We start from the raw sequence: 11,385 nt of genomic DNA, 5'->3' as shown, positions 1-11,385 counted from the left end.
GAAAAATATATGAAAAGAAATGAACAATATAGAAAAGGAAGAATGATGTATGAAAAAACAAACTTTGATAAAATAAGAGAATTCTTCCAACAAGAAAACTGGGAAGAAATATACAAAGAAGAAACATCAGTGGAAGAGAAATGGAATATTTTGACAAAAATTTACAAAGAAGGAGTGGAAAAGTATGTCCCAAGACAAAAACAAGAAAAAGAATATGTAAAATGCTGGTACAACAAAAGTTGTAGGGAGTTAAAAGACAAAAGAGACAAAGCCTGGACCGGATGGAAAAAAGACAGAAGACCTGAAAAATGGAAAATATATACTGGTTATAGAAATGAATATGTACAAAAGTGCAGAGAGGAAAAAAGAAAATATGAAAAAGATGTTATAGAAAAGTGTAAAGATCAACCAAAACTATTCTACAGATTTGTAAACAATAAACTGAAAAACAAACAAGACTTGGAGAAATTAAGACAAGGAGGAGTTGAATACACTGAGGAAATGGAAATGGCAGAAATTATGAACAAACATTTTAAATCAGTGTTTACAAGGGAAAATATACAACCTGAAGAGATTGAGTGGAAGGAAAAAGTCCCCCCTATGGAAGAAATAGAAGTAACGAAGAATGAAATATTGACACACTTGGGTAATTTTGATGTCAGAAAATCGCATGGGCCAGATGAAATAGCAAACTGGATTCTGAAAGAATGTAGGAATGAACTGGCAGACAAAATACATAGCATAATAAGCAGTTCCTTAAAAGAAGGAAAAGTTCCAGAAGATTGGAAAAAAGCAAATATAGTACCTATATATAAAGGAGGAAATAAAGAAGAACCTACCAACTATAGACCAGTCTCTCTAACAAGTACAATAGCAAAAATATGTGAAAGAATTATCAAAAGTAGATGGGTAAAATACTTGGAAAAAAACAACGTACTAAATCCAAGGCAATTTGGATTCAGACAAGGACGATCATGCGTCACCAATTTAATATGTTTCTATTCAAGGCTAATAGATATAATACAAGAAAGAGATGGATGGGCTGATTGTGCATTTCTAGACCTAAAAAAAGCTTTTGACAAAGTACCACATAAGAAGTTGCTTAAGAAATTAGAATATGAAGGAGGAATACAAGGTAAATTGCTAAATTGGATGGAAGACTTTTTGCAAGAAAGAAAAATGAGAGTAGTGATAAGAGATCAGCACTCAAAATGGAATGAAGTAATAAGCGGTGTCCCGCAGGGAACAGTTCTGGCCCCAATAATGTTTGCTATATATATTAATGATATGGATGAAGGAATTGAAAGCTATATGAGCTTCTTTGCAGATGATGCAAAATTACTGAAAAGAGTGAAAACTGAAGAAGATTGTGAATCACTACAGAGAGATCTAAATAAAGTACAAGAATGGAGTAGGAAGTGGGAGATGGAGTTCAATACAAAAAAGTGTAGTATAATGGAATTTGGAAAAAGCAAAAACAGAATAACAGGATCATATAATTTGGGAGAAGAAGGAATAAAAAGAGTAGAAAATGAGAGGGACCTGGGAGTCATTGTTATGAATAATATGTCACCTGAGAAACATATAAATAAGATTTTTGGAGAAACTTATAATTTAATAAGAACAATCAAAGTGGCATTTACATACCTGGATGAAGAAATGGTGAGGAAAATCCTAATCACCCTGATAAGACCAAGATTGGAATATGCAGCAACGATATGGTCACCAAGTACAAAAAAATGTATAAAAAAACTTGAAAGAATACAAAGAGCAATTACTAAACTGGCACCAACACTCTCAAAACTATCATATGAAGAGAGACTACAAAAACTTAAACTACAGACACTAGAGCAAAGAAGAGAGAGAGGAGATTTGATAGCTATTTACAGAATCATGAAAGGCATAGAAATTACTGATAGAGAGAATCTGATAAAATGGGATGACAGAAATACAAGAGGACACGGAAAGAAAATAAAAAAAGACAACTATAGAAGAGATTTGAAAAAGAACAGCTTTCCTCACAGAGCAATAGACAGTTGGAACAAGTTAGATGAGAAAGTGGTGTGTGCAAAAACAATACATGAATTTAAAAATAGTTTAGATAAAATGAGATATGAAGACGGGACCTCACGAGCATAGCTCCCCTTCCCGTAAAATACAACTAGGTAAATACACACTTTCAACGAACGGACGGCTTGAAGAACGTTCCGAAGAAAAGTGCCGATTGTGGATCCCAACGCAAAGAGAAGTACCTTCTTGTATTTGCAGGGTGGGGGGAAATTGCTCGTGAGGCAGTAGGTAAGTAGGAAAAGAGGAGAAGGGGAGGGATTGCTGGGGAAATGGAAGGAAATGAGGATGTGGAGGACTTGGCCCAGGCAGACGGGCGTAAGGTCAACATGAAACGACCACCGGACCAGCTCAGTGATGACGAAATGGCAAATAAAAATGTAAAGATTAGAAGTATAGAGAGGAGCAATACAGTAGAAAGTGACGAGAATATGTTCCAGGGATTTAAAGAGGGTGGGGGGGACACAACCCCCCCCCGACTGATAAGACTAGAGGAGAGAGTTGATAAGGTGATCGAGGACTTGGAGCGTAAGTTAGGTAACGTAGACTCCATTTTCCAAAGAATTGAAAGGTTGGAACAACTAGAGAAGGCTAACAGAAACTTAACTGAAGAAATAGAGGACCTAAAAAGACAGTTAGGAAATGTAAAGGAGGAGAATGAGAAATTGAAGAAGAATAGTAATGAAAACAGAGAGAAAATAGCTACAGAAGCTAAAAATTGGAGAATAACTCAAGAAGGGAATAAGGTTTCATTCACTGACATAGTCAAACAGCAATTGAAAGAACATAATGAAGACTCAGTTATTAAAGTGATGAGACAGAAGGAGAATATAGTAAGAGAATTAGCTGACAAAAAGAAATGTATAATTATATTAGGAATGGAAGAGAAACATAACCCAGATAGAACCGCAAGAATCAAGGAGGAAAATGAAAGGGTAAGCAGTTTATTAAAATTAGTCCAGGAAGATGAACCAGAAATTATAAAGGAAATCGAGGAAAAATTCAGACTCGGAAAATATAGTACAGATAAGACCAGACCAATTAAGATTAAATTCAGGTCACAAACAACGGCAGAGAAAATTCTATCCAAGACAGGGAAACTAGCAACAAATGATCAATATAAAAAGGTATGGATAAAAAGAGAAATGAATAAGGAGGAAAGAGAGGCAGAAAAGCAGAAAAGAATTGAAGCTAAGGCAAAAAACGAGGAAAGAACGGAGTCAGAGAAAGAGAGATTCTATTGGAGAGTAGTGAACATGAAAATAAAGCAGTTCGACATACTAAAGAAAAACATAAGGGAAACAGAGAACACAATGGAAGTGGCAGAAAACTAAGAGTGTCTTACACAAATATAGATGGATTGATAACAGGATTGAATGAACTGAATGATTATTTGAAAGAAAAAGAACCGGACATAATGGGAATTGTAGAAACAAAATTAAAAGGCCCACTACCACCCAACAGTGTAGGACATGATACATACAATTATTGGATTAGAAACAGAGAGAAAAAACAAGGGGGTGGAGTTATGTTCCTGACTAAGAAGGATATAAACGTGAAAGGTGTCATATATGGAAAGAATACAGTAGAGATGATTATGATAGAAGTGGAAGACCGAGATAAGAAGAGCAGAAAATTTGTGATCAATTATGTGCCTCCGAAAACAGCCTCATGGGAGGAGAGTGAACATAAAAGTATGTTAGAGGACACAAAGATAGCATTAACTAAAATAATGGAAGACGGAGGAAGAATAGTTATGATGGGCGACTTTAATTGCAAAGAAATCTGATGGGAAGAAATGACAGTAAAGAGTGGTGATGACTCATGGGGAAATGCTCTACTTGAAATGATTACTGACCATTCAATGACACAATGGATACAAGAGAACACTAGGTATAGAAATGAAGAAGAACCATCGAGGCTAGACTTAATAATTACATCTGAACCTAGAATAGTGGACAAGATTGAATATAAAACACCAATAGGTAAAAGTGACCACATATCGATTGAACTGGAACTTAATGAAGAAAAATATATGAAAAGAAATGAACAATATAGAAAAGGAAGAATGATGTATGAAAAAACAAACTTTGATAAAATAAGAGAATTCTTCCAACAAGAAAACTGGGAAGAAATATACAAAGAAGAAACATCAGTGGAAGAGAAATGGAATATTTTGACAAAAATTTACAAAGAAGGAGTGGAAAAGTATGTCCCAAGACAAAAACAAGAAAAAGAATATGTAAAATGCTGGTACAACAAAAGTTGTAGGGAGTTAAAAGACAAAAGAGACAAAGCCTGGACTGGATGGAAAAAAGACAGAAGACCTGAAAAATGGAAAATATATACTGGTTATAGAAATGAATATGTACAAAAGTGCAGAGAGGAAAAAAGAAAATATGAAAAAGATGTTATAGAAAAGTGTAAAGATCAACCAAAACTATTCTACAGATTTGTAAACAATAAACTGAAAAACAAACAAGACTTGGAGAAATTAAGACAAGGAGGAGTTGAATACACTGAGGAAATGGAAATGGCAGAAATTATGAACAAACATTTTAAATCAGTGTTTACAAGGGAAAATATACAACCTGAAGAGATTGAGTGGAAGGAAAAAGTCCCCCCTATGGAAGAAATAGAAGTAACAAAGAATGAAATATTGACACACTTGGGTAATTTTGATGTCAGAAAATCGCATGGGCCAGATGAAATAGCAAACTGGATTCTGAAAGAATGCAGGAATGAACTGGCAGACAAAATACATAGCATAATAAGCAGTTCCTTAAAAGAAGGAAAAGTTCCAGAAGATTGGAAAAAAGCAAATATAGTACCTATATATAAAGGAGGAAATAAAGAAGAACCTACCAACTATAGACCAGTCTCTCTAACAAGTACAATAGCAAAAATATGTGAAAGAATTATCAAAAGTAGATGGGTAAAATACTTGGAAAAAAACGTACTAAATCCAAGGCAATTTGGATTCAGACAAGGACGATCATGCGTCACCAATTTAATATGTTTCTATTCAAGGCTAATAGATATAATACAAGAAAGAGATGGATGGGCTGATTGTGCATTTCTAGACCTAAAAAAAGCTTTTGACAAAGTACCACATAAGAAGTTGCTTAAGAAATTAGAATATGAAGGAGGAATACAAGGTAAATTGCTAAATTGGATGGAAGACTTTTTGCAAGAAAGAAAAATGAGAGTAGTGATAAGAGATCAGCACTCAAAATGGAATGAAGTAATAAGCGGTGTCCCGCAGGGAACAGTTCTGGCCCCAATAATGTTTGCTATATATATTAATGATATGGATGAAGGAATTGAAAGCTATATGAGCTTCTTTGCAGATGATGCAAAATTACTGAAAAGAGTGAAAACTGAAGAAGATTGTGAATCACTACAGAGAGATCTAAATAAAGTACAAGAATGGAGTAGGAAGTGGGAGATGGAGTTCAATACAAAAAAGTGTAGTATAATGGAATTTGGAAAAAGCAAAAACAGAATAACAGGATCATATAATTTGGGAGAAGAAGGAATAAAAAGAGTAGAAAATGAGAGGGACCTGGGAGTCATTGTTATGAATAATATGTCACCTGAGAAACATATAAATAAGATTTTTGGAGAAACTTATAATTTAATAAGAACAATCAAAGTGGCATTTACATACCTGGATGAAGAAATGGTGAGGAAAATCCTAATCACCCTGATAAGACCAAGATTGGAATATGCAGCAACGATATGGTCACCAAGTACAAAAAAATGTATAAAAAAACTTGAAAGAATACAAAGAGCAATTACAAAACTGGCACCAACACTCTCAAAACTATCATATGAAGAGAGACTACAAAAACTTAAACTACAGACACTAGAGCAAAGAAGAGAGAGAGGAGATTTGATAGCTATTTACAGAATCATGAAAGGCATAGAAATTACTGATAGAGAGAATCTGATAAAATGGGATGACAGAAATACAAGAGGACACGGAAAGAAAATAAAAAAAGACAACTATAGAAGAGATTTGAAAAAGAACAGCTTTCCTCACAGAGCAATAGACAGTTGGAACAAGTTAGATGAGAAAGTGGTGTGTGCAAAAACAATACATGAATTTAAAAATAGTTTAGATAAAATGAGATATGAAGACGGGACCTCACGAGCATAGCTCCCCTTCCCGTAAAATACAACTAGGTAAAACTAGGTAAATACATACACAGACACACACACAACAGTCTAGATAAAAAGAGATATGAAGACGGGACACTACGAGTATAGCTCCCCTTCCCGTAAAATACAACTAGGTAAACACACACACACACACACACATACACACACACACACAAGCACACACACACACATTATATATATATATATACATATATATATATATATATATACTGATAAGACAAATGTAGCCATACAGTAGGTTCAAATAAGCTTAACCCTTAACTGAGTGGGGTTCAATCTCAAATAGACAAGATAACATTGTGATCGCCAGACCAGATCCAATAGATGTACAAGACAAGAGGAAATGTTCCTATAAAGTCTATAGGAAGAACACAATCCTGTCATAGGCACATATTTAGTAACAAAGTGGCTGTTTTTATAAAGTGATTTCTGATTTTCGTCAGTATATATTTGGAATGACACTTAGGGATATTATTGTGTTTTGTTGCTCAGGTCCGAGGATAGCTGCGTTGGTTGCGTGTCAAAAGAGAAGAGGATGCTGCTGCGTTTTAACCTTGCACTGACTTGCTTGGCATTTGCACAGAAATCAAACTTAAACTGCATTAATTTGATTTTATATACTTTACCTTTTCAAAAGACTGCTGTTTTATTTTTATAAATGCAGGCTGCGTTTTATTGCACTCTGTTTGTTGCCCAGATAAGGGGCACGTTATGCACGTTCCATTTTGTTGTTGTTTTTTCGAATCCTCATAATAAAAATGACATAAAATATTTCTTTGTCGCGGCTCGTGCCGCTTAAATTCTTCTTATCGGCTTAAGAAACCTGAACAGCGAAGCTATAGCGATAATCCCATACCACACTCCTGGTCATATGGCCATTTCCCGAAGGTTGAGTGTGGTTTGAATCTTCCGCCAAAATCATCGGAAATTAAAAATTTCCGGCTCTGTGCAGGCATGCGCATAGTCGGCCCCACCTCCCCCTCCCTTCTTAACGGGCTCGCTGAGCCGGGCCGTCACTTCAATGAGAAATGAAGGCTTCGCCTGTGGGAGGAGGGAGGGACCCTAAATCTGTGCAGGTTTCTTAAGCCGATAAGAACAATTTAAGCGGCACGAGCCGCGACAAAGAAATATTATCGGCTGAAAGAAACCTGCACAGCGAAGCTATGCATGAGACGAGGACAGGTGGGAGGAGAGGTGAAGCCTGATTCAGACCGTTATTACGTGTGTCTTTCGTATGGGAGACTTATTCATTTTATCACACTTGAGGGGAGAAAGAAACGTCAAGTACCCACGCCGAAGAATGTGACATGCACAACATTGCACTGTTCACACAATGCGTAAATTATACGAAATTTGTATCCTGTTCAACGGTTCCTGACCCCTCCCCACTCCTCGGTCGCCCTTTGCCCCCTCCACTTTTTTGAGATGAGAGGGGTGGAGCCGTTTCCATGGCGACACATGGGACAGGGGCGACCGATTGGTAGAGACACCGTGTCCCCAAGGGAGTCGTCGGTGTCCAGTCCCTAGGTCCCGCACCCGCTCCACGGAGTGGGTGCGGAGAAACTCCAGCGATGCCACAAAGTCCCTGATGCTGTGGGCGTGCGGGGCATGGCCCGGGTCGGCTCTCTCCCAAAAAGCGGAAGGGCAGGTGCGCCCGGGACCTCGGGGTTAGAGGAATCCTAAATTTCGAGTTGTAGAAGAGATGATCCTCAGAAATCTCTTCCGTGTGGTTCACGTAGTCTTGGAACGCACGGACCGGGCGCAGTGGATGTGGGCGTCCTCCCTCCCGGAAGGATTGTATTCTGAGAGGGCCGATCATGTCGTCCGCTCGGCCGTTCCTGGCCAGGAATGTTGGTGATGGAGAGAGGGTTAGGGCCGAGCTGTCCTCCTCCAGTTTGGAGACGGACGGGTGGCGGGTGATTGCCGCCAGCTGTGAAGCCCTGTAGTCCGTAGTCAAGGCGAGCAGAAAGGCGACGCGTCGAGGGAAGTGTTCTTCCTCCATAATGGCCCTTTCGAACGCCAGGTACTGCAGAACACTATGCAAGGACCAGGCCAGGACCGGTTGATGTCTCGGCTCTCTCGAGGCGCTGATCCCCTTCATTAGGAGGGTTCACGCCCTCTGTGGCACTCGGATGTTCATGCCAAAGCGTAGCGGATCAGTGAGGGTTGTATAGTGAGGCAAGATAGTCGCCGGTGCCCTGTTGGTGGAGGTAGCCAGCCAAGTCAGGAAGTCCGGGACCATGCTGGCGGAGATGGTCACCATCGCGCGTCTCCGAAGGCAGTTCCGGAATCTCCGTCAGCAGGACCCACACTGCCGCACTGAGGACGGAAGGTGAGCTCTGAGCATCTTGTCTGCTGCCTCTGTAGAGAAGAGTTGGCTGAGAGCTCCCCGTAGAAACTCCAATTATCAAGTTGGAGTGACGCTTGGAGAGGCGCGGTAAGGCTGTTGGCTAGGCAGGCTGACCCCAGTAGAAGGGGAGAAGGGCCCCATCTCATTAGCTCCCCGAACCACGGCTGGGTTGGCCAGTAGGGAGCTATCAGGAGGACCTGACCCTTGAAGGATCTGAGGGTCTGCATCACCTTCAGGAGGACTAGTGTCGCTGGAGGAGGAAAATGAATACGTACCTCCAGCTGTTCCAGTCCTCCGTGAAGGCGTCTGGGCCTCCTGTGCGTGTCCTTTGGATGCAGGTGAGGTAAAGGGGGAGCTGGGTCGTGTTTGGGGAGGCAAACAGGTCCACCTCTGGGGTGCCGTAGCGGAGGGAGAACGACTCGAACACTTGTGGGCGTAGTTGCTACACTACGTAGATCTCTTGAAACCTGGATAGAGCGACCGGCGTAGGGCCCCCGACCGAAGCCAGGGACGCAACAAGCTGTGGAGTGCTGAGGGTATCGGCCCGGGCAGGTCACGCGGGAGAAGCAGTATGCTCCTGTCGACCTCCCGTACCAGCCGTCGGCGCCCCAAGCGGCTCAGTGGAAGGGCCGGGGTCGCGAAGTTGAGGCAACCCCCCCCCCCCCCGCCACCGAAGGAGGGAGGACGTGTGAGAGAAGCACGCTCTTTTGGCGCAGGGGAGCACCCGAAGGACGCTGACTGTGTCCCACTCAATCCCGAGCCAATAAAGTCTCTGTGTGGGAGCAAGGGCAGACCCGTCCCAGTCCACCCCGAACTCCACGTCCGCCAACACACTCAGAGCCACTGAGATGTCGGCCGATGCACCCTCCCCGGTGGGCAAATGCATCAACTAGCCGTCTAGGAACACGAGTGTGGAGACGCTTGCTTCCGTCCAACGTACGCCTACCACTCTCACTAGTTTCGTGAAGATCCTCGGGGTAAGCGAGAAACCGAAAGGGAGTATGCGAGGCCAAGTTCGTTTCCGAGCGACCTCGTCCGTGGGCGTTAGTCAAGAGGCTTCGTCCTAGGTGAAGACGTTCCCTGAGCGTCTCCCACGAAGACGGGCCTGGACCCTCGGTATGTATCCAACTCACCCCAAGTCTTCCCGCGGGAAGTCCTCGAAGCCCGTGGCGAGCGTCTTCATCCAATAGTGTGCTATGGCAATTTGTGACGTCTCATCACCCACAAGCGGACTTCTATATGTTTAATACCTAGTGACATCATGTGATTATACTGTGACGTCACCGGATTGATCATGGCGCCATAGGATCGTCTCGTGACGTCACAGGGACACAAATTGACGTCATAGGACATGGTGACGTCAATTTATCACATAATGACGTCATCTTATCATACCGTGACATCACTGAGTCACAGTGAGCGTTGAAATAAATTTTGACATGGTAAAATTCTGGACCATCATGACTGTAGATTAAATTAAGTTGAATAGGAAAAGTCATGTTCATTTCGACCTAAGTCACAGTGAGCGTCGAAATTAATTTTAACATGGTAAAATTCTCGACCATAATGACTGTAGATCAAATTAAGTTGAATAGGAAAAGTCATGTTCATGTTGACCTGAGTCACAGTGGGCGTTGAATTAGTTTAACATGGTAAAATTCTTGACCATCATGACTACAGATTAGCTTAAGTTGAATAGGAAAAGTCATGTTCATTTCGACCTAAGTCACAGTGAGCGTCGAAATTAATTTTTAACATGGTAAAATTCTCGACCATCATGATTGTAGATTAAATTAAGTTGAATAGGAAAAGTCATGTTCATGTCGACCTGAGTCACAGTGGGCGTTGAATTAATTTAACATGGTAAAATTCTTGACCATCATGACTACAGATTAGCTTAAGTTGAATAGGAAAAGTCATGTTCATTTCGACCTAAGTCACAGTGAGCGTCGAAATTAATTTTAACATGGTAAAATTCTCGACCATCATGACTGTAGATTAGCTCAAGTTGAATAGGAAAAGTCATGTCCATTTCCACCTGAGTCACGGTGAGCGTCGAAATTAATTTTAACATGGTAAAATTCTCGACCATCATGACTGTAGATTAGCTCAAGTTGAATAGGAAAAGTCATGGTCATTTCGACCTGAGTCACAGTGAGCGTTGAAATTAATTTTAACATGGTAAAGTTCTTGACCATCATGACTATAGATTAGCTTAAGTTGAATAGGAAAAGTCATGTCCATTTCCACCTGAGTCACAGTGCGCGTCGAAATTAATTTTAACATGGTAAAATTCTCGACCATCATGACTGTAGATTAGCTCAAGTTGAATAGGAAAAGTCATGGTCATTTCGATCCGAGTTACAGTGAGCGTTGAAATTAATTTCAACATGGTAAAATTCTTGACCATCATGACTATATATTAGCTTAAGTTGAATAGGAGAAGTCATGTCCATTTCGACCTGTGTTTTTTTTTTCAAGGTCAAGGCATTTTATTTATGTAATACCTAGCACTTTGCGCCAACTTAAACTGTACTATTTAAAACTGATTTTCCTCTTCTCATTACAAAAAAGGATTGTAGTTGCTAAGAAATAATTTATACTCATTTTAACTAACACTAGACTCCCTAAGTCTAAAGTTCTTTTGTGTTTTACTTGGGGGTGGAACATCAGGTAAGTCATCTTTAAACTCAAGCCAAGTGAAGTTGATAAGAGGTTGGCTGTGGCTCATGAGAAGGGCTGGGTGGTGATTTTTTTTTTTTTTTTTTTTTTTTTTTTTTTTG

This window comes from Oratosquilla oratoria, chromosome 12, assembly GCF_046742065.1.
Source record: "Oratosquilla oratoria isolate Oo_2021 chromosome 12, ASM4674206v1, whole genome shotgun sequence".
Taxonomy (NCBI): Eukaryota; Metazoa; Arthropoda; class Malacostraca; order Stomatopoda; family Squillidae; genus Oratosquilla; species Oratosquilla oratoria.
This window is presented reverse-complemented; position numbering follows the sequence as displayed.